General features: G+C 48.3%; 1 protein-coding gene across 1 annotated transcript in view; it reads right to left on the reverse strand.

Moving 5' to 3' along the window:
- The window catches only part of LHFPL2 (LHFPL tetraspan subfamily member 2), a 174,459-nt gene extending 154,304 nt beyond the window's left edge, over positions 1–20,155 (reverse strand). The window contains exons 1-2 of the mRNA XM_070377257.1: positions 19,860–20,155; positions 4,722–4,822 (exon numbers count right to left, since the gene is read on the reverse strand). The gene's annotated coding sequence lies outside the window, so the exon portion shown is untranslated. The remainder of the gene's footprint in view (positions 1–4,721; positions 4,823–19,859) is intronic.
- Positions 20,156–24,870: the final 4,715 nt, after the last annotated feature.

The following is a 24,870-nucleotide window of genomic DNA, read 5'->3' on the forward strand; positions in this document are numbered from 1 at the left end:
GTTATGTGAAAGCTTTGTTTGTGGTGATGTTTCCTAAGGCCCACTTGACTTTGCATTCCTGGATGTCTGGCTCCAGGTGAGTGATCCCTGCATCATGGTTATCTGGGTCATGAAGATCTTTTTTGTATAATTCTGTGTATTCTTGCCACCTCTTCTTAATATCTTCTGCTTCTGTCAGGTCCATACCATCTATGCCCTTTATTGTGCCCATCTTTGCATGAAATGTTCCTTGGTATCTCTAATTTTCTTGAAGAGATCTCTAGTCTTTTTCAATCTATTGTTTTCCTCTGTTTCTTGCATTGATCACTGAGGAAGGCTTTCTTATCTCTCCTTGCTATTTTTTGGAACTTTGGAAAAGGTCAGTTTTCATTCCAATCCCAAAGAAAGGCAATGCCAAAGAATGTTCAAACTACCACACAATTGTACTCATCTCACACACTAGCAAAGTAATGCTCAAAATTCTCCAAGCCAGGCTTCAACAGTACATGAACCATGAACTTCCAGGTGTTCAAGCTGGATTTAGAAAAGGCAGAGGAGCCAGAGATCAAATTGCCAACATCCACTGGATCATCAAGAAAGTAAGAGAGTGCCAGGAAAATATCTACTTCTGCTTTATTGACTATACCAAAGCCTTTGCCTGTGTGGATCACAACAAACTGTGGAAAAATTCTGAAAGAGATGGGAATACCAGACCATCTGACCTGCCTCCTGAGAAATCTGTATGCAGGTCAAGGGCATGGAACAACAGACTGGTTCCAAATCAGGAAAGGAGTATGTCAAGGCTGTTTATTGTCACTCTGCTTGTTTAACTTATATGCAAAGTACATCATGAGAAATGCCAGGCTGGATGAAGCACAAGCTGGAATCAAGATTGCCAAGAGAAATATCAATAACCTCAGATATGCAGATGACACCACCCTTATGGCAGAAAGCAAAGAACTAAACAGCCTCTTGTTGAAAGTGAAAGAGGAGAATGAAAAAGCTGGCTTAAAACTCAACATTCAGAAAACTAAGACAATGGCATCCGGTCCCATCATTTCATGGCAAATAGATGGGGAAACAATGGAAACAGTGACAGACTTTATTTTGGGGGTCTCCAAAATCACTGCAGATAGTGACTGCAGCCATGAAATTAAAAGACGCTTGCTCCTTGGAAGAAAAGCTATGACCAACCTAGACAGCATATTAAAAGGCAGAGACATTACTTTACCAACAAAGGTCCATCTAGTTAAGGCTATGGTTTTTCCAGTAGTCATGCATGGATGTGAGAGTTGAACTATAAAGAAAGCTGAGCACAGAAGAATTGATGCTTTTGAACTGTGGTGTTGGAGAAGATGCTTGAGAATCCCTTGGACAGAAAGAAGATCCAACCAGTCCATCCTAAGGGAAATCAGACCTGAATATTCATTGGAAGGACTGATGCTGAAGCTGAAACTCCAATACTTTGGCCCCCTGATGCGAAGAAGGATCTCATTTGAAAAGACCCTGATGCTGGGAAAGATTGAAGGGGGGAGGAGAAGGAGACAACCTAGGATGAGATGGTTGGATGGCATCACCAATTCAACAGACATGAGTCTGAGCAAGATTCAGGAGTTGGAGATGGACAGGGAAGCCTGGTGTGCTACAATCCATGGGGTCGCCAAGAGTCGGACTCGACTAATTAAACTGAACTGAACTGATGGGAAGGCCTCCTTCCAACTCAGATCCATAGTTGTAAAAAGTCTCTAAGAAATAGAAAACAGTCATTTCACAACTGCGGAGGACATGAAAATGATCAAAACAACATCTCCAGCCCTTTTAAAACCAACGTTTCCTGGGAAACATGTATTTATAAGTTTCCTTTCACATCAGTAACAGAACTCCCACGGTAGATAAAACGGGCCAACAACTCACAGCTGACAAGCGCCCTGATCAGAGTAAAGAGTTCGCAAATTATGCATTGGTTATATACTGGAAGAGGGAAAAAAGCCAGCTCTTGCCCAGAGATGTCAAAACTTGGCTGTAGATTTATAATGAAACTTAAAAAATAATCTTAGAGATTTTTGCTTCTTAATTAAAAGATAAGATAAAGGCTCACCTGAAGCTAAAGGCTTCACCTGGAAACACCAGACACCCAAGGGAGGACGTGTCATTGAGTGAGAGGGTCTGTCAGTAGCCGGTGTCTGGGTTCACACTTCCTTCAGCAATAAAGGAGCTCGCTGGTCATGGCCAACAGCAGTGGAGTCTGTGGCAGCAGATCAGTTGCTGTGTCCGCTAGTTGCCTTTGCTCTGACAGCTCCCGAATGTCTGCTCTGGATACAAGGGGCCCACTCTGGACAGTGTCTTTGAATCAAGGCCAAGCTCCAAAACAGCTACATCAAACACACATGCACGCATGTGTCCTGATACACAATTTCTACTGCTGCTGGGGCACGAGCAGTCCTCAGCAAAACCTGACCAAGAACAAACTCTGAATTGAAAGAAATACAAAGTTCAGACACTCTAAGGAAATTCAGGAACTCGATCACTACTTCTTGGACTTTCAAATTACAACGATGTGGAGTTGTCAAGATTCAGTGAGAGGGACTTCTCTGGAGGTCCAGTGGTTAACACCCTGCGCTTACACTGCAGGGCAGTACGGGATCCATCCCTGGCTGGGGAACTAGGATCCCACATGTGACACAGCTCCACCTCAAAAAAAGATTCAATGAGAGAGCTCTGTGAAGCATCCCTGAACCCACACCAGTGTGTGGAAGGGGACCAACTCAGTAGCCTGATGACTTGACCTGCCTCACTTGTTTTTCTAGCCAAATTAGAATTGTTACCGGAAAACAGGGAGCACTCTGAGAATCAGAGACCTCCATGGAATTCAGTGAGTGGCTATTACCGTAAATTGACAAGCACTCCCCATGTGTCTGCCAGCATGAAGCCCAGACGCACACACCACCTTGCACTCAGCTTCTGTGGGCACAGTGCAACACAAACCAGTTGATAATATCTCAAATTCCAAAACCTACTAAAAAGCTAAAACTCACTCATACTTTAATACTCAGCTTTTATTTTTAACATCTGGGCTTTTAAACTGTAATTGTTTTCTTCACTTATCTTTCAAGTTACAATAGACAAGCTGGAGTCCATGGAGACGAGAGATCCCTGGGCAAAGCTGAAACCCTCCCTCTATTAAAGCCCTAGGAACCTTGAAGATGAACAGATTCAGGTGAGAGTCAAATTCCCTGCACGGCTTTGCCTTGCACTGATCTCTCCTGCAAGCAGCTGTATATCGATGGGACTCGGCTACAGACAGAAGTAACCGTGGTGTTGGGACTGCTTTTCTGCATGGGACTAGCTGGCCCGTACCTCTCACACACAGGAACCAGAAGACAACTTCTTTCTCTTTGTGTTCATGCTGCACACACCCAAACAACGCAACTGGAAAGACTGGACAATGAGTAGTGTTCACGCAGCGGCAGGATAAGAAGGCAGGAGCCAACACTCGAGACATGCGTGAAAGTGGTCTTTGGTCAGACTTCAGTTCCCCCCGCCCCAGCTCCACCCTCGCTTCTCTGAACTCAGCCACTGGTCAGTTCCTGAAAGGACCCAGGCCCCATTCCGGCTCCAGATACAGGTGAACCACTGCCAGAGGGGTTGCTACTCCCCACCAACACGATGAAGCAAAATCCCCTCCAGGCAATCGGAGTGTCTCTCAAAGGTCCCAGCGTACTAAGGGGGACATGGAAATGCAGGATTTAAAACTTTTTATCAAAATTATGTAAACCGTACTTTAGAAATATTTTTATTTCCTCTGAGTTGTAAATTGGTCAAAGCTATGGGGTTTTTTGCCCCATTACTGCCCATAAAATCAGTTACAGGTCAGTACCGAGGCTGTTCAGGGCTCCCAGAGGCTGGTGGGCAGGACAGGTGTCTCTTTCCGCAGCCAAGGGGACTGGCAGCTTAGGGCCCCAGGCTGTCAGCTAATACCTTACTGACACTGAGACAAAACCTCCTGACTTCTTATCCTTTTCAACAGGGCTAAGAATCTAAACTCCTGCCGACTTAACATATTATGACAAATTCTCAATTACCCGTGGTAATGTGAGCAAACAGCCATGTAATGACTCCAAAAAGGCACTCTACACCTCAGTTCCCTGGCTTAGGAATACAGTATCATTTTTTGCTGCTGGTGCCTCAGGTTTGTTTACTAGGGCAATTTTTTATTCTCAGACGAACACTCACTCATTCACCGGAAGTCTGTTCCATGCCAGGAACCATGGGAAATGGTAGCAAAAAGAACTCACAAACCAGAGGAAAAGAAGTGTTCAAACAAGCAAAGCAGAGCTGCCCACAGGCTCATGCTGTGGGCTGTGTGAGAGGAGGCGGCGAGGCGTCCGCTGGAAAGGACTGTGCTCCGAATACCCTCTCCTTCAGACAGTTTGTAATAACAAGTGGAACATGGGCTGAGTTCTAAACGAGGAAAAGGAGTTCTAAACTACCAACTCAAATGGAGAGGAGAAGGGTGCCCAGCAGAGTACTGGGTGGCCAGCAACGCGCAGAAGAAAGCCAGGCAGGTCAGTAAATATCGTCACCAGATAACTCAATGGGGCAGGTGACCACTTCATACCTTTCTTAGAGGAGCTGCCTTAAATATTTAAGGGTCTTCTTTTTAATGCATGGGGTGGTTATCAGAGTGCATGGCACAGCTCAAGTTTTCCCACAAGCAGCCTGAAAATGAAACAACCCCTTACCTGTATGGGGAGGAGCGAAGATAAGGCTGTGAAGAGAGTGGTCCCTGATGAGATGTAAAAACCACAGGCCAGCTGTGACTCAAGTGTGCTTCCCAGGTTCCCTGAAAAACAAGAGAGGGCCTTTTGTTACCTTGGAATAGCCAGTCCTGGAAGAGTCCCAGTAAAGACCCACAGACCCTGCCCAAGGCTCAGAGCACCTGACCAGCGTCACCCGGCCAAGGGGTTGGTGAGAAGTGGGTGAGAATCCTGGTGTTTATAACTCAGCGGGAGGATAACGGTAAGCCAGGCGCTAACCCAGTTGTGTCTTGGTTTCCTCCCCTGGCAGGGCTATCTCACAGAATGATCCAGAAGGTCTTCAATGCCTGGGCACCATGCCACGCCTGGAGTCACATGAATGACCATGTCACGGTCTCCTGCCCTCAGGGAGCTGACAGGCCACAGAGACAGGGAAGTAAAGGCACAGTAATCAGGACCTTGATGCAGCTGAGAAGAGCTGAAGTGAGGAAAACAGGAGATGATGCAGAGCCTTTGCAGAGGCAGCTGCTGATCCCAGAGAGGATAAAGGGCACTCCCCAGAGCAGGTGACGGCTAAGCTGAGGTCTGATAAGCAAGAGTTGACCAGGCTGCAGCATACCAGGCAGAGCCAACAGCAAACGAGGTGCCCAGGGAGCCAGAGAACCTAGTGAGTTCACAAGCACAAGGAGTACTTCAGAGCCCAAGAGGGAGATGGAGGTCATTTTAGCAGAGTTTGGACTTGCTCTTAAGGCCAATGGGCAGCCCATGAAGGGTCTCCTGTAGGAGAGTGGCACGGTCCTGAAAGCTCTCTGTAACATCAGAGAGAAGGAACTGGAAGGAGGCAAGGAATGCTCCCCTCAGACACCCCAAATGCCACGTCCCTGGTCGGCTGCGGAGCTGACCAGGAGAGAAGGCCCCAGGCAAGAGGACAGGGCCAGAGCTCCCTCCATGAACCACTGCTTCCAAGTTACAGCCGCCTCCGGCGTTAGGTGACTCTACCCAGCAGGCCCCCCGCCAGGCGCAGTCTGCTTGTCCCAACGCACCCGCCAGGAATGGAAGAACGCCTGGTGTCACAGTGTTTCTTGACATGCCTTAGACCAGTGGCTCCGGTACCACCTGGGGGCATGTCGGAAAAGCGGACTCTCGGCTGACCCCAGACCTAGAGACTCCGCCTCTCGGGGAGCTGGGCCCAGCCCCTGTGGGTTAACCAGGTTCCAGGTGATTCTGCTGCTCTGCCCAAGGCAGCAAGCACTAAGTGGGAGACAGTGCCAGTCCTGGGGGCCAGAGCACAGGGCACAGAGCTGACCCGGCCTGCTACCTCAACAGAGCCACCACGTGCAAGGCCTTGCACTCTGCAGGGCCTGTGATGTCTATTTATGCTTAAAGGGAACCATACAAGCGGGTTTTACTGATGCTTAGAACCGTTCCCAGCCCTGTGGACCACGGGCCCACTTCGGGGTGGGAACCCGGTGCTCTGGGAGAATTCCATTTCCCTGAGAGATGCCCCACCCTCTTCTGCTGCCCTTGTTTGTTTCAGGCAAAGGAAACTCCAGCTACAAGTTTCTCCTCCAGCCTCCAGAGAGGGAATCGGACCATTCCAGAAAAGCAACAGTGAAGCCATCCAGAAAGCTCCCGCGGTTTTATGAAGGGTCGAGTTTCTTTCTGTAGTATGGAACAAACTCTGTGGTTACAGAGCTCCCAGGCCCAGAAGCCATAACATAATTCAAGGCTGAAAAGGGATCCATTTGTTGCCTTTCTCTTTGAATATCTATCTTCTCTATAAGAAAAGAAATTAACCCCTCCCCACCAAAAAAAGTTTTTGTAAGGAGCAAGCAGATTCTCACATACTTCCTTATGTTTCTATAGCCCTTACTTTTCTTCATCAGTTCAGGTCAGTCGCTCAGTCGTGTCCAACTCTCGTGTCCAACTCTTTGCGACCCCATGAATCACAGCACGCCAGGCCTCCCTGTCCATCACCATCTCCCGGAGTTCACTCAGACTCACGTCCATTGAGTCGGTGATGCCATCCAGCCATCTCATCCTCTGTCGTCCCCTTCTCCTCCTGCCCCCAATCCCTCCCAGCATCAGAGTCTTTTCCAATGAGTCAACTCTTCTCATGAGGTGGCCAAAGTACTGGAGTTTCAGCTTTAGCATCATTCCTTCCAAAGAACACCCAGGGCTGATCTCCTTTAGAATGGACTGGGTGGATCTCCCTGCAGTCCAAGGGACTCTCAAGAGTTTTCTCCAACACCACAGTTCAAAAGCATCAATTCTTCGGCGTTCAGCTTTCTTCACAAAAGGCCAAAAAATGGGGTCCAAGACATAAAAACAATGTTCACGCCTACCCAGACCATGGGGACAAGCTGCCCACTTCAGTTACACTCAGCTGCTGGGGGGTGCCCCTCTGGCCAAGGCCACAGACAGGGGGCTAAGCCGTAGGGCCTTGTAACAGGTCAAGGAACCCAGCGTGGTCCGGGGGCCAGTGAAGACCCCACACGCCCAGCACACAAGGAATGCTGCAGAAATCCCCGCTGCCTCCCCTGGGGACTGCACCCCACGTCTGCACACTCCAGCTCTCCAGGTTCACTTGGAGAGCAGAAACCTTTCTGCCCCTCTGAGGGCCACTTCCCATCAGTTTTGAGGAGGGCTTGACTCTTCAGAGACCCCCACGCCACCTGGAACGTGCTTTAGGGTATAGTCTTTCTCTCTCATATCTGCAAACAATATTTACAGCTCCTGGCTGGCTAAAAGAAACCTGAACTCAGCCCTTCTGAAGCTTGTCTTGAGTGGTTCGGATTTTCAGAACAGCATGGAGACGGCGGGGAGAGGCAACCTCCTCGCTTGCCCCTGCCCACCGGATGCCCGCACCTGTTGGGACCTGTGACATGCCCCACGTGCCTATTCACCTGTCCTCCACACCCTGCCAGCCACGCTGAAGACAGCGGCTCTTTTGCCATCTCCCCACCAAGACTGTAAAGCTCCGTAAGTAGCCAGCTAAGGCACGTTAAATAAATGACTGACCACATGAACATACAGATTCAACTAGAGTAAGAATTTCAGGCCTGGGTTCATCCCCTCACCTCCTCTTGCCCAAACAAGTGAAATGACTTGCCCAAGGCCACAGAGCAACCAACAGCTGGGAGAGGCTTCTCAGTGCGTTCTCACACCCATGGGCTGTGTTCTCACCTTTCCTGGGTCCCCGTAAACCATCATCCCTTGCAGACCAAGGCATTTTATTTGTGATAAGAAAAACTTCATTTTTGTGTGTTTTTGAGCTCCTGCCCAAGAACACAGAGGACCATCTTGTGAATCTTAAAATGTGGGGTACTATACCCAAACTGAGGACAGGAGCGGGACTCCGGGACCCGACCGGCTGTGGGTCGGGGAGTGGGTCAGTCTTCGTAATCGTTAGTACCGTTCTGGCCCCTGGGATGTAACAACACTTGTAACTTCGCTGTTGGTCAAGCAGTGTGGCAAAAAAGACTCTCCCCGCCATCTCCACACTGTTCTGAAAATCTGAACCACTCAGACAAGCTTCAGCTGGGCACCAGAAGGGCTGGGTTCAGAGTTTCTTTTAGCCAGCCAGGAGCTGAAAATATTGTTTGCAGATATGAGAGAGAGAGACTATACCCTAAAGCACGCTCCAGGTGGTGTGGGGTCTCTGAAGAGTCAAGCCCTCCTCAAAACTGACTGGCAAATGGTCCTCAGTGGGGCAGGAAGGTTTCTGCTGCTGGCCAAGTTCTCCTGATCAGCAGGTACAGAGCCTGGATCATTTCCTGAATTTCTCTCTCAAAATTTAATAGACAGGGGGGTAAGTGCAACAAAATCTCAAGCTCGATTGCAGAGTTTAATCTTAACTTTCCTGTCTGGATCATCTGGTTTTCATTACAACTGGTCAGGAACATGTGACATGGCCACATTAGATAGAAAGAAGGGTGCCAGGTGCAGAGACAGTGAAGCTCCTATTACACACAAATCGAGTGAGTGAGAACGACTCCTGCCCAGCGCCCTCCCAGGTATCCTGGGCTCCCCCGGACACCTGAGCTGCCCTGCAGGGCCCCTCCAGTCGCCCCTGACAGCCTGCCCCAGCCCTGCTCTGCCCACACAGTGCCCACAGTTCACCCCATCAGAGTCTACTCTCTTCACACCCTCATCTTCACTGGCATTTTATGAAACTGTTAAGGGCTTCCCTGGTGGTTCAGCTGGTAAAGAAAGTGAAAAGTGAAGTGAAAGTGAAGTCACTCAGTCGTGTCCGACTCTTTGTGACCCCATGGACTGCAGCCCATCAGGCTTCTCAGTCCATGGGATTTTCCAGGCAAGAGTACTGGAGTGGGTTGCCATTCCCTTCTGCAGGGGATCTTCCTGACCCAGGGATTGAATCCGGGTCTCCTGCATTGTAGGCAGACACTTTACCCTCTGATCCACCAGGGAAGCCCCAGCTGGTAAAGTATCTGCCTATAATGTGGGAGACCCAGGTTTGATCCCTGAGTCAGGAAGAGCCCCTGGAGGAGGGAAGAGCTACCCATTCCAGTATTCTGGCCTGGAGAATTCCAAGGGGCTGCAAAGAGTCAGACACAACTGAGAGACTTTCAATCACTTCACTTCCTCTTAAGGCCTAAGTAATCAATGTAGTACCTGTTCTATGGATGCTTACATGTTGAATAAGATGTTAAAAGAGAACCATTTCACCCAAATTCCTCTAATGGTAAAATTCTAGGTATGACAGTAAGTGAACTCCAGCTTTTAGATACAGAGCCCCTTCCACACTCCTCCAATCCCATCACACTGACCATTTCCCACTTCATTTGTTTCATAAGCTGACCCTCCCCTACAGTGGAGTAAGACAGACCCTGCTCTGGTAGAAATGAAGGTTAACATCAACATAATAATGTGCAAAGTCCAGCTTCTCAGTCTGTCAATTCACCTGGGTCAGAACCAAACTCTGTGGGGGATGATGGACCCTTCTCCTTTCATTTCTGGTCAGCGCTTACTTAAGAAGGGAATATGCTAACATTATCTCCAGAGTCTGCACCTAAGCAGGGGAGAGTGTGGGAGAAGTCAGCCTCAGGACATTCCTTTCTCTGTAGAAGCCCGAAGTGCATATCCCAGTATCTCCAAGAATGTCCCAAAGCATTTAATAATCAGTATCTGTAACACCTTCCTAAAAATAACGGCTTCAGAACTGACTCTTACACCGTTGACAAAGGACTCTCTGATTTGGTCCCATCCAAGATTAGAAAGAGCCTTACTGTAACATGTGTCAAGATAAAAACTGAAGTGGGTCCAATGGGATAAAAGCCAGCCCTTCACAACCAAGTATCTGAGAGGCCAAGAAAACAACAGGTAAGGCAGGCCCCCAGACATGGCTGATAACACAGGCTCAGATAGACAGGTTTCCATTGATGTTCCTCGAAAGTGGGATTTCAAGAACCTGCTCAATTATAAAAACCATCTAGAGAGTCTGTAAAACGTTCAGATTCCCAGGACCCGTACCAAACCAACCAACTCAAAGCTCCAGGGTGGGGTCTGAAACAAATCCAGGGAGTACCCAGCAGAGGGTCAGGAGAGTTTCATAAGTAACATTCCACAGCAAACAATATGTAACTTTTTAAAACATTGTAGTCATATAAATTCAAAGTGATAAGGTCCGTGAGAAAAAGCAGGCTTAATTGGAGGAAGTTAGAGCCTTCTTTATGTAGTTAAAATTATGGAACATAATCATCAAGTAATGAGGAAATCAGTTTAATTAAAACGTAGCATAAAACAAAACCTCTCCCTTTAGCTTAACCATATTCCACCTGGAAGACCATCCACGACCTCCTTCCCCACTTGAGGGCGGAAGGCAATCCCCGCACAGCTGCTCGGGGCTGTTACAGACCGCACTGGCAGTGACCGGGCTGAGGGCCCTCAGGGCAGTCCCAGTAAAGAAGCAGGCATCAGTCTCTCAATCAGGACCCACTGTGCCCTCCTGCTCGGGCCTTCACAGGACTCAGCCTCCAGCTGACCATTTCACAGCCTTCGTCGTGGTCCAGCCTCATGTGAGGCCTGCTCCTCCAAATCTGCTCCACAGAAGCAGCAGTGCCAGGCTGACAGGAGCACGCCAGCAACGCAGAATCCCAGGGCCCGCCCGGCCTGCTTACTCAGAATCTGCGACTAAACAAGATTTCAGGTTCTTCCTGTGTCCATTCAAGTCTGAGAAGCCCTGCTTTAAAGCCTGGAGAGGGCCTCCATCGGGACTTTCACCCACCTGGGGAATACTCAGCTCACCAGCCCACCCACTTGGGCTCCTGCCTCTAAGAGGCCTTCTTCCCTCACGATCCTCACTCAAGTCTTGTCAGACTCGCTTTGTCTCGGGGCCAGATCACTGTCAGCAGAGCCCAGTGACAGCTGACAATCCAAAGCCCAACCTTAAGGAGGTGGTAAGTACTGACCGTCTCCTACATCCTCATCTGGCTCCTCCATCTGTCTGCCTCCCTGGAGAGGCAGGACTATGGACCCCGTGACCGCAAGTCAGTAGAGACAAGCCAAAGTCAAACAATACTGTGGAACGCGGGCTCTCGGTCCCAGCACGATGTTAATGAGGTTGAGGTCACAAGCAGATTAGCTTCCTCTGTATCTTGGCACGGATTCCAGCCCTCTGCCCTCTGGCCGCCTACAAAGGCTGACACGCCCCTGGTTACTACGAGGAGGACTAGGAGAGGCTGAACAGAGCAGGGGCAGAAAAGGATGCAAAGACCTTGGACGGCTGGGGAATGAATGAATTGAGGAATGACACTCAGCTCAGAGGGGTGGCTGACGTGACAGATGACCAGCGAGAGCTCAGAACCATCGAGCAGGCTGAACAATACACATCGGGATGAGAAAGCTGAAAGCTGACAAGAAGAAACGGGAAGTCCTAAGGTCAAGATTTTAAAAATCAAATACACGTATGGAAGCTAGGGGAAATCTAAGTTCTTATTTTAAAGGTTTTATTTTAAAACCTTTAAGTTCTCATTTTAAAAGGTTTAAATTTTTTTTTTTTAAATGCAAGTGTTGGGGAGTTCGCTGGTGGTCCAGTGGCTAAGACTGTGTTCTCCCAATGCAGGAGGCCCAGGTTTGATCCCTAGTCAGGAAGCATGGGCTCTCTAGGTCCACTGACATGCTGCAACGAAGACCCAATGCAGCTCAATAAATTTTTTTTTTTTAATGCAAGTTTTGTTGACTAATGTAGCTAAGAAAGCTAACATACGTAGGGCCCATAGATCAAGGGGAGCACTGGTCCCTGTGTAGCACAGCGAGCGGACTATCCTCAACTGACCCTCGGCCACCTGTCCACACAGGTGTATACACAACCTGTCACACTTCTTCATGGCTGCCACCTCTTGGGTTCTTACTTCTCAGCGTGGCTGGCCTCTGTACCTGACTCCCGCTCTTTATGGCTTTGGCTTATAGTTTAAGCATCCCTTATACCAGCTGAGCTCTGTTTGATGCCACCCTTTCTTTACTAATCAAGAAAAGAACTACAGATCCAAGCACAAACTGGGAAAAGCACATTAAAAAGAAAAAGACAACCTAAGCAACCTGTTTACCAAAAGGATTTGACTCCAAAAAGACCTATAGTCACCTGTGTGAGCAGGCACACCAGAGTACATATTACAGCATGGATCTGTGCAGAATCAGTAATTAGGTCGGTAAATTATGAGCTTCCAGTACAGAAAAGCCCTGAAAATGGCTACTAGACGGATGAGCAAATGACAGGGTAAGCATCTGTTTAGACATACTGCCCTATGTAGAATCATCTTCTAGGAATGGTGTGATGGTTTCATTGCTCAGTAAGTGTCCAACTCTTGCAACCCCATGGACTGTAGCCCACCAGGCTCCTCTGTCTGTGGGATTCTCCAGGCAAGACTACTGGAGTGGGTTACCATTCCCTTCTCCAGGGGATCCTCCCAACCCAGGGATCGAACCCAGGTCTCCTGCGCTGCATGTGGTATCTAGCACTGCAGGCAGATTCTCTACTGACTGAGCCACCAGGGAAGCCCCAGGAATACACAGATAGCCGTTAAAAAAAAAAAATGGATGTGATTTTAGATTGTTTCTGAAGTTGTGAGCGGTGTTTTCCTTAAGTGTCTATTTCATATACAAATGGTAGTCATTTATACACACAAAAACACTGCTTACTTGTAGTTGCCAGATTGGCCAGCATATTCTTTCTAGTTTCAGAAAACATGATTCCTAGGGGTGAGAAAAAAGTTATAAAATTTTCAAAGGTAAATTTGTCCGGAGTAATAAGTGCATTGTGTATGGCTTACCTGAAGATTAAAAGAGACTACTGTCCATGCAGTTATGGGCATCTTTAAACAACTAGCTAACTGCCTCCAAACAGGAAAAAGACAAGTGAAATTCACCCAACAGCAGCCCACCTCGGGAGAAAGGAAGCTTGAACTTCAGGTGCCCTTGACAACACAGCGCGGTGTGGAAAGAAAGAAAATGCTGAACAATAGAATCAGCAGAGGAAGGACAATCCCTTTAATTTTCCGGGAATGTGAGGAGGTTGATGCTAAAGGGATATTTAAGATTTCATTGCTGGCTTGAGTTCTGCTAAACAACTGAAAAAACAAACAAAAAAAACACCAAAACTCACACATCAGTATAGTATATTTATACACATATATAAGTAGATAGGTCTGGCGGGCTGGGGGCTAGCCCTGAGCAGCCTTGATTAAAACAGGAGAGAAGGAAAATGTGGGCCAAGATTCTTCTTAATTTGGCATGGCTAGCTGTCAGTTTAAAAGATTTGATAGATATTTATGACAAATAGAACATCTGTGTTCCTGTTGATGGACTTAGGACACTGGGGTGATTCACTGTCTCAAGCTAACCCAGTCCAAAGCAGGAACTCCTAAGAAGATAATACTTCCTCAGATCTCAGTGATGCTTTATTGTGATTGTGCTGCTAAGTATGGCTATCATCTTGATTTTATACACTTTCATCAGCCTTTTTGGAGAAGGAAATGGCAACCCACTCCAGTATTCTTGCCTGGAGAATCCCATGAACAAAGGAGCCTGGTGTGCTACAGTCCATGGGGTCGCAAAGAGTCGGACACAACTGAGTGATTAACACACACACACCCAGGTAGATATTTAATTTGGTACATACCGATCAGACACATTTAGATATCGAAGTGAAATGCCTCTCAGATCACACTTCACAGTGTTTATGAAACATACAAAGGGAACCGACGGGAAGGAGTGGGTTCTTCCCTGCTATTGGGAGGAAGGGGCCCCATTCTGGCCCTGGGTCACAGAACTCAGTCCTGGTCATGTTCCTCCACAACTACATTTACAACAAATAGGAATTTCAAGTCTTCTTAAAGACAGAGACCGGCTTTACCATGGACATAGCACAGACATAAGGAGGTATGCAGCGCTGTGGCCAAAACTGCTGATACGGTGTTTTGCGCAAAGAACAGAAAAAAACACCAACTGTTTTGTTCTGTTTTTTTTTTTTTTTAGGTAGCATGCTATTTTTTAAAAATCTGAAAAACAGAAAAATAAAGAAAGTAGTCATCTGTAACTCCATGAGTCCAAAATAACCAGAATTTTAGCCTACCTCCTTCAGAATGACGTCAATCATCAGTCTGACGAAGATTAATAATTCCACTGACTGTACCCTAAATCCACAACAGTAAGAGAAGTAACAGCTAAACACAAATCAAATAGCATGCCTGCCCTTTAACAGGTCTTCACTGGGGCCTACTTTGCACATGTATGTTTATTACACAAATGAAATGAAATTCAAGTTAACAGCCTCTTGAGGGCCATATTGTGTATCTGCTAAGTCATGTCCAGCTCTTTGTGACCCCATAGACTGTAGCCCGCCAGGCTCCTCTATGGAATATTCCAGGCAAGAATGTTGGACTGGGTTGCTCTTTCCTACTTCAGAGGATCTTTCCAATCCAAGGATCGAACCCACATCTCTTGAGTCTCCTGCATTGGCAGGCAGGTTCTTTACCACTACAGCCACCTAGGAAGCCCTTAGGGCCACGTGGTAACTTCAAAATAGGAGGCAGATAAGCCTTGTCGCAGGTAGACACAGAAACAGTAGCTCTCCAAGTATTCAATACAAGTTCTCAAGGTGCCTAAAGATTCGGTTCCCAGAGAAACCCTTCTCCTGGCAGATGACCAGTCCCACCGTGGTGGGAGGAGTGTGTTCCGGACTCTCTTTTCTTTATTTTTAAATTTTTTAATTGAAGGATAATTGCTTTACAGAATCTTGTGGTTTTCTGTCATACATCAACAAGAATCAGCCATAGTTACACCCATGTCCCCTGCCTCCCGAACCTCCCTCCCATCTCCCTCCCCACCCACCCTTCCAGTCTGTCACAGAGCCCCTGTCTGAGTTCCCTGCAGACTCTGTCTTCTTAAGAAAGACATTAACCCCATCCCAGGGGCTCCACCCTTATGACCCCATCTAAACCACATTACCTTCCCAAGATGCTGCCTCCAAAGACCATCACCATGGGGGTCAGGGTTTGTACCAAGGAATTCTGGTAAGAATACGGTCCATCTGGAATATGTGGATGTCCTGGGGGTGGCGGATGATCAGATATATCAGTTGTACATCCTAGCTACTAAATACGTTCAGAGCCTTCCTATGTACATCCCTCTAGACTATCTCGGTTCAAAACAACACAAACAGATCTCACCAAGTCGGCAAAATAACGCCAGTAAGAGTCTGCTCACTGAAGGCCAGAGTTAGGGGCTTGATTAGCCCCTGTTAGGCTAATTGAAAGGATGAAAGAGAAAAATTCAGTTACAAGGACACAGATTACTCTCACCCTGAACACTATTCAGTAAACCTCAAGAGGCCAGTCAACCACTGACCATTACTGTAAAAATACCTCCACCTTTCATCTCCACTTCCAGACTTCTCTTCCCTACCTGTGGATCCAATGCTCTGGTGGGTATCTCTCCCCAGAAGGCTCACAGCTCAGCTGTGGAGTCAATGAACTCATTCCTCCTCGCCATAGCTGCTCACCTCAGTGAAAGGCGCCATGTCCCAGCCCAGTCACCCTGGGCTCCCTCTTACTAAGAGCCCGGCCCTTAGTAAGGAAGTGTGGTCCGCCTCTCCAGGCCTCTCCCACTTTCCCTCACTAAGCCCCACCAGGGTTCCGACACGAGCCCACCAGCTCACCTGCTATTCCCAGCCCTGGCCTCTTGCCATCGAGCCCACCTAGAGTTCCTTCTAAACCACAGTCTGATCACATCAACCACCTGCTTCAACAGGTCAATTCACCCGCTCATTCCCCATCTTCCATACAGCTTTCACAATGAAGTTCAGACTCCTCAGCTCAGCATCCAAGATCCAACGCCCACCGGGACTTCCCTACACAACTTTGCCTCTAGTCCAAGTAGCTACTCTCAGTGCCCTGATGACCTTATACCATTTCAAGCCTCAGACTCCAGAAATATGCATTCTTATTGTACCAGGTATTACTGTAACCTTAAAAGTAACGGGAAAACAAGCAACCTTGAAGGTGCATGAAGGACCAACTATCCGCTCTCCCCTTTACTCTCGGCCCTGCCTCCTGTCAGCTTCCCAGGCGGCACTAGTGGTAAAGAACCCACCTGCCAGACCAGGGTCCTCCTGAACACAATCTGGGTTTTATAAGCTGATGATCAGATCTGACCTTTGATTCCTTCTTCACCTTTTGAAGGCTGTGAAGTCTCACTCCTGAGTAAAACCCCTACTTGTTCTCCTGGCATATTGGCTGGTGATTCTACTCAAATAGGACACATACTTTATTATAAAGCACAGAAAGAAACAGGCCCCCTTTTCTTCCTTCTCCCTGTAGAGGACCCATAAGACCAGCTGCCCGCAGCCGCCACCACCAGCCAGATCGCCTCTCTCCAAGCTGGCTGGCCTGTAGAAGAGTAGCGCGCCCAGCACACTGCTTGCCCAGCACAGGCACTTCAAAACAAAATGAGAGCTTCTCTAGTTTCCGGAGCTCCTTCCCACACAGAGCCTGCTTCTCCAGCCAGCATGAGCACTCTGTGAGTGGAGAGGCCTGCTCTTGGTTTCTGTTACCAGACGTCAGAACAGAGCCTGGCCCACCAGAGAGGTTACTGGGTATCTGTGAATGACTGGATAAAAGAACGGATGAATGAGCAAACAGGCACGCCACCTGCCCCCTCCCCCAAATTAGAAAAGCAATATGCTCCCCAGCTCCAAAACTACTGTTTTGCTAAGGATGTCTTTTGTTCATTCGGCAACGAGGTACAACTTTAGGAAGACCTAGGCAATGGACTATTAACCCCAAGACATACTTTGAAGGTGCTTTTTGGAATAAATTCTTGAGATCAGGTATTTGGTTACTATTTGTATCTTTCTAAGAGCAATGAACACTGAGTAAAACATTGCTTTAGAATTCCCAAGAGAGACACCATATCCACTTTTTCCCTCAAATAAATGTCTATATTTGCTTTATGGGACCTGAGAAGGTGCCCTTGCAAGCGAGCAGTGAGGCTGAAGTGCGGCCCACAGCTGTCTCAGGTCCTCAGACCCCCACAGAACCTGCACTACACATTCCTCACAATTGGAGTCCCAGAAAAGGCTGGCCTGAGGGGCCAAGAGCATGCAGCCCGTAAGTTCTAGAAAGATCAAATGTGTCTGACAGTGGGCTGCTGGGGGCACAGGGACAGCCTCAACGGAGGCCAGCCATCAACCATCCTGGTAACCTGGCTCTTTGAATGGCACTGCTTTTTCCCGGGCATTTGAAGTACTAGACGAACACCATTAACATTTTCTGAGCACTTACTCAGTGTGATGCACCACCCTAAATTCTATATGAAAGTACATAATCACAGTTAAACTTCACGGTGATTCTTTGACTTGAACTTTATCATCATCATTTCACAGGCACAGAAACCAATGCTGAGAGAAATCAAATAACTTGTCCCAGGTTCCGGTAGAAAGTGACACCTCTGGGAACCCAACAGCCCCAATCTGTATCTCCTATATTTTGGTCTCCTATTTTGTCAATTCTTTGCAATAAAGAAGTTGTGTTTGTGAGTGTGTGTGTGTGTTAGTTGTTTCGGTTGTGTCCAACTCTTTGCAACCTTAGGGACTGTAGCCCTCCAGGCTGCTCAATCCATAGGGATTCTCCAGGCAATAACACTGGAGCGGTTGCCACTTCCTCCTTCAGGGTATCTTCCCCACCCAGGGATTGAACCTGTGTCTCTTATGTCTCCTGCATTGGCAAGCCTGTTCTTTACCACTAGCACCACCTGGAAAGCACAATAAAGAAGTTGAGAAGCTGTAAATGTTTTGCATTAAAAATGGGTAGTTTTCTATATATTTTCTATCTTCTCCTACCTTGGACTTTTCCTCCCTGCCCTTCCTAAACACTGCCCGCAGGAAAATCTCTGCAGTCAGTCAATCGGCACATCTGAGGCCCATCCATGTGCATAAATAGCATAGATTACTTTTTCCAGAAGGCACTTGTTTTGTCCTAATCCACAAAGATTCGTTTTTTTCTTCCTAAAGACAAATTACTGGTTTGTGTATCCTGACGCAAATTATATTAGATTCAAGAATGTTCATTTGCAGTGTAATTATTCTTCCTAATTGGACTGCTCTGAAGATAAACGATTTCCCCTCCCCACTCCCATCCTGCAAGACACACTGTCTTTTTCCCTGGAGTAAAATGTTTGCTGCACCCTTTGCAAACACACCATAACTATCCACATGATCTGCCCTCTGTGTGACCACTCAGGAAAAATATTATTGTAACAGTGGGTTTTATCTGGTATTACCTCAAACTGCTCCAACATTATTTTCTCAGAATCAGATCTCTGACAACGATTAATAACAAGTCTATCACAGTACGATAGCAAATAGAAATGAGAATCTTAGCTTTTCTTTCTTTTCCCTATCTTTAAAACATTTCATCTCCCTACCCACCAGCATGTGTTTCCTATCTCTTACATGTGCAAGAGAGAAGTCGTTTTTTTTAAAGAGGACCCGTAGCAAAGAGTCAGGAATAGTCGGGAAAGAGCAATACCAAGGTAATTAGCATCCGTCATCGCTCAAACCTGGCGCCGGTGGAGCGCTCAAGCCAACGGGTGAAGCAAAAGTAACGTGCGGACGAGAAACGTCTCTCGCAACTCAACTCGATTACTCAGGTTGAACTCCCAGCGGCCGGCTCTATACACCCCGCCCCCCATACCTCTGCCCGTTCTGGCTCCAACACAGACTTGTCTATAGAGGCCGCTTTGCGATTTCAGACTGAAGGTCTACTTTTATATGTGGGTCACTGATGGCAATCTAGATGCACGCACAGGATCACAGTATCCGCAAAATACAGGAAATGGTCCGGGTGGGAGTGAGGATGGGGGTGAGGGGTAAGACTTCGGCTTTCCTCTCAGTTACTCCCATTGAGGAAACCAGCTGAAGGATTCTCATAAAACTCATGACCCTCCTGAAACAAGAGAAAAAGTGAACAGGATGGAAGAAAACGCTTTCTCCCTTCCGAGTTCAAAGGACTTAGACCGCTGAATGAAAGGGGGGTGGGGGATTGCACACACACACAACTTCGTGCCTGAAAACATCCAGAAACCCGTAAGAGTTTACCCCATCCCTGAGCTCAGCCCAGCCCGCCCAGATGTGGTCTTCGCCCTCCACGCCCACCTCCCTCCTCCTCCAGCCCTCACCCCCGATCCCTGTGCTGCCCACAAAAATGCAGCCCAGATCTGAGCAGCAGCTGACGTCTGCGGCCGGCTTGACCCGCACACCGCAGGCCAGGCCCGCGCGGGCGACCACCGGGCGGCCCCGGGCGCCGAGTCCGGAGTCAGCTGCACCCGGGACCCGCGCCGCCCGAAGCACGCCTGCGGCGGCGAGAAAGCTGGGCTCGCGCCGACTTCCCGGCAAATCGTCTTTCCAGGCACAACTTTTTTTCCACTTCTGCGGCGGGCGGTCGCGGCTGCCAGAGACGAAGCGGCGTTCCCTCCTTCCCCAGCGTCCGGCACCCGTCCCGCCAGCACCTCCCCGGCCCCGGTCCGCCTTCCGCGCGGGCTCGGTGGGCGCCGCGCCGGGTGCCCCGCGGGTCGAGGCTGCGCGCGGGCCCCGCCGCCCCGACTCACCCGGTCCCGGCTCGGCGTCCTCGGCTCCGAGCCGCGGCTCCCCGTTACGCCTCCCCGCAGCCACCTCTCGGTCTCTCCGGCCCCGCCGGGCGCGCGGGGAAGAAGGAGGAGGAGGAGGGCGGAGGGAGGAGGCGGGAGGAGGGGGCGCGGGCGGGAGGGAGAGGGTCCCGGGCGCGGGAGGCGGCGGCGGCGAGGCGAGAGCGCCGACCTCGGCCGCGGCGGGGCTAGCAGGCTGGGAGGGGACGGAGGGGCGGGGGCGGAGAGAGGAGGCGGCCGCCGAGCCTCCCTGCCCAGGGCCCGGCCCCGCGCCGCCGCCCAGTCACCCTCGCCGCCGAGCCCTGCTCCCGGCCGGCGTCCGGGGAGGGGTCGGGCCCGGGGCTCTCCCGGCGTGGGGCGGGGCGGACGGCCGAGGCCCGGCCTCCTGGGCGGAGTGTCCCGCGGGGCCCCAGGGGGTGTGGGCGCAAGGGGATCCCCGCGAGGAGGGGCGGAGGCCCCGGGGCCTGGGAGCGCGGTGTCTGCGCCCGTCGGGCGGCGGTGGCGAGTCCGGCGAGGGTCCCCCGAGCTGGGCCCGGGGAGCTCCCGGCGCGGTTTCGGAAAACCGTCTCCAGGAGTCCGGAGGACGCCCTCCGCCCGGCCGGAGGAGGCGGGGAACCGCGGAGTCGGGGGTGAGGCGGCTGGCCCTGGGGCTCCCGGAGCGGTTCCCCAGGTGGGAAGGTTGTCCGTGCTCTGATCCTGGAGGATCCAAAGTCGGAGGATGGGGTGGGGGTGCCTGGACCCCCATCCTCTCCTTCCCCTCCCAGAGTCGAGAATCCGCGCGTCAATTTCCTTGCCCTGTGAATTTCTAAGACAGAAAACTCAGTGCAAACAGCCACAAAGAATATATGTAAATTGCTTGCTTGAGATCCTGAAACATCCTCCCCTGAACTTAAAATACGGTTTCGGAGTGAATTTCGAAGGCCCTTTATCTAATAGTCTGGAAGGGCATCCTTGTCCAGAGAGGGGACTCACGAACTGACGCCCCCAGAGTGGGAGCAAAGAGCCCAGGGTTAAATGGTCAGAAATTAAGGTGACAAGATTCCTTGTGATTTTGACGTTGGCACGGAGCATTTAGCCAGGCAAACTCTTCTTGTCTTTTTTTCCTGTCAACTCCTCAGCCTCTTACCTGAGTCATTGGTACCCACTAGTCGCCTGAACTCAGGCCCTAGAAGTCAATTCGGGGCCTCGCTCCTCCATGGCCAACAGCCACTCCCATTGATTCTTCACCTTTAATGTCCTTTCCAAGTCCACAGCCACCTTCCTCATTCTTGCAGTTTGGGGACTTCATAGCTTCAGTGGTCTCCTTCCTAGTTCCCTGCTCTGGCCTTCTTTGTACTGGCATCCATATGCACCCCTCTAGCTACAGGTTAATGGTTCTAGAACACCGCTTTGGGCTTCCCAGGTAGCCCTAGAATCTGCCTGCCAATACAGGAGGCACAAAAGTCTCAGGTTCGATCCCTGGGTTGAGAAGATTCACTGAAGGAGGGCCTGGCAACCCCCTCCAGTATTCTTACCTGGAGAATCCCCATGGACAGAGGAGCCTGTGCAGCCCTACAATCCACAGGGTCGCACAGAGTTGGACATCACTGAGCACACAGCGCATTTGGGGAGGCTACTTCCTGTTGTAGAAGCTCTAGGGGGCACTTTAGCACAGAAAATTCTGAATTACGTAAAAACTTTCCATTCGAACCATCCGTCAATCCGCTCCTTGGAGCCTTGCACTCTAACAAGCAAGGAGATCCTCCCTGACAGTGCCCCAAGGTTCCATACTGTATGGAAGGTGGGAGTAGTTGCTGATGCTCTTGCCAGAACTGGAATGCTGTCTTTCATCTTCTCCCAAAGCCAAATCCCACTTATCTTTGTTGAAAATTAAGTGTGTAGTACCACATTTCTTCTATAAAATGTGTGGGTTCTTCCCATTTTTGAAACTAGAGATAACAAGGCTTATGAGCAAAATAGGATTAGAAACAAACAACTCAGAAGCTATATAACCTTGCAACCAGAGCACTAACAATAACCCATTCCCCATACCCCCCCAAAAAATACCAGCAGAACTCAAGAGCCATGTTCCATTTCTAACAAATGTTACAGTAGGCATAAATATAGGACTTTGTAAAACAATGGAGGTAACTAATGAAGAGATTGGAAGGAGAGCTGTTTGAGGTTGCTGAGTTAGGAAGACAAGCACAAGATCTACAGATAAGAGGTGAATTCTCCCCTCCCAAGTTAGAGCCCCTGGTCAAACCAATTCAAGGGAGAGAACATAGAGCAAATGAGCCCCGGGAATAGCGCTGTGTGTCCCCGACAACTGCGATTCTGCTGAGCTTTGTTTGTAGCCGCTCTTACTTGGTGGTGCAGAATACTAAGGTGCTGGCAGCAACTGCATATGAACCAACATGACCACCCCATTGTACCAACATCCTCTCCCTACTTATCAGTCATGAGTGAGTTAATTTCTATTACATATGCTTTCATTATAAAAACATGCTGGTAATGGAATAGACTGTACTGTGCTTAATTATATTCGTAGAAGATAGATTCTACTTCATGCCACACATCTGCTGAGCACTTACTGTATGCCAGCAACTGTTTCAAGCACTGTGAATGCATCAATGAACAAAGAAAACCACAAAAACACTTACTCTCATGGATGGTGAGTACTTGAACATGACATCACAGGATGACCTGTATTTACTGAGTTGTATTATGTCTCATATGTATGTACTTCAACTGATGCCTCATGTACATTTTAGTCTCTTTGAGGGCTAGAGTTGAGCCTCAAATCTTTGTATCTTTCACGGGGTCTCATGCAGTAAATATCTGCTGCTGCTTCTGCTAAGTCACTTCAGTCGTGTCCGACTCTGTGCGACCCCATAGACGGCAGCCCACCAGACTCCTCCATCCCTGGGATTCTCCAGGCAAGAACACTGGAGTGGGTTGCCATTGCCTTCTCCAAATATCTACTAGAACATGTAAATAAGGGAGTTTATGCCTGTTCTATACCTTGTGTTGTTGAATTCACAGGAAAACCACCTGGGAAATCTAAAAGATTTTCTTAGAACCATGTTTGTTGCTATTTGGACTAAAATCAAAGCAAGTATCCATAGATAGGATCATTTTGATGTGAAGAGTAAATAAATTATGCTTAATAGGAAGCAAGAAAGTAGGAACAGGCAGGGGAGGGAAAAGAGAGGGAGAGAGAGACAAAAAGATGCAGTTCAAGAAGAAAGTGCCTGCTAAGATCCCTAGAAAGGCAGGGCTGGAGGAAGAACAATAGCAGGAACTGGGTTATTGTGAATACTGCTGCTATTATGTGCTTCAGCCACATGTTCAAGAATTATTTCCTGGGAGAGAAGGGAGCAGGAAATTATAAGAGATTAAAGAATATCTACAATGTTTGGTCACATGACAAGGAGACCTTGGAAGAAAACAATTATGAGCCACTGGGTCATAATGTAAAATTACAGTTGGTGCTGGCTGAATTGTTGTGATTCTGAACTTACTTGCTTGTGCAGATAATTTCTCCAAACATTTTATCTGACCCTTGTGGCTTAAATGGTAAAGAATCTGCCTGCAATACAGGAGACCCGAGTTCAATCCCTGGGTCGTGAAGATCCCCTGGAGAACAGAATGGCTGCTGCTGCTGCTGCTGCTGAGTCACTTCAGTCATGTCCGACTCTGTGCGACCCCATAGACGGCAGCCCACCAGGCCCCGCCGTCCCTGGGATTCTCCAGGCAAGAACACTGGAGTGGGTTGCCATTTCCTCCTCCAATACAGAATGGCTACCCACTCCAATATTCTTACCTGGAGAATCCATCTATGGACTGGTATCCATGGGGTCACAAAGAGCTGGACACTATTGAGTGACTAACACTTTGACTTTTTTCAGTGTAACTTGCATCCACAAAGTTAGATATTTCTCATGTGTGAACACTTCATGTCCTATTCTGTGTATGAATCTGCTTGGAATGTAAATAAAACATGTATTTATGACAGAAATATTGGATATATTTTCATGGTTGTCAGCACACTGAATACTGATTAAGTTCATCTATTCATCTCCATAAAAATCCACCCCTCAAAACCACCACCACCACCACCACCCCCATTCTAAGAGCCTGCTATTTCCTAAAATAGCATATAGTAGTGATCAGAGGATTTCAGTGCAAAACAAAGTTGGAAACTCATGTCTTTTGAAGATCACATTAAAAATGAAACAATATAAGCTGAGAATTTTCAAGGAAACTAGCTAACTTGGAGTTTACCAACATGGGATCCAATGAAAAATTAATCTCTTTAAAATTTTCTTTCTGCCTTTTTACTCCATAGATCTAATTATACAAAGAAACCACCTGAAATTCTAAGAATCCATTTTCCTTGACAAGTACACATTGATAAAAGGCAATTTTGAGGATCTCTACTAATTTAAAAGGCCTCTGTCAATTAAAATTAGTGCTGTCTGATCTACTTCAGACAGAAGCCATCTTTTGGGCCATAGGAATGACCTAGAGCCAAAATCTCCAATGGCCTTAGTAATGTCATATTTCAATTTCTGCTTCCAACCAGTTGTTAAGTCAAGGGCAAAAATTAAGCCTGTAAATACAAGAGAAATTTGCCTATTTTTTACTGAAATCCCATTATCAGGGTGCTAGACTATTTGTTGAATGAGGATAGCAAAACGTCTCCAACTGAGAACAAGTATTACAAATGCAGATGAACATACTGGGTTTCCCAGTTGGACCAAGTTAGACAGAAAGGGCCACTGGGCTCCTGGGAAAATCCTAATGAATGGTAGAAAAGACTTCCTTTTCTCTCCCACATCTATTAAGGACACTGTCCACACTCAAGCCAAGGAGAAACATGGCCCTGAAAATACACCCCAGTGAAGTCATGAGAGAAACAAATATACGGAACTTTGGGCCGTTGCTCTCTTCTGGTAAAAACCAAGAGCTATCAGCCAGTTTTATCTTCCAG

Source organism: Bos mutus, chromosome 10 (assembly GCF_027580195.1).
Source record: "Bos mutus isolate GX-2022 chromosome 10, NWIPB_WYAK_1.1, whole genome shotgun sequence".
NCBI lineage: Eukaryota > Metazoa > Chordata > Mammalia > Artiodactyla > Bovidae > Bos > Bos mutus.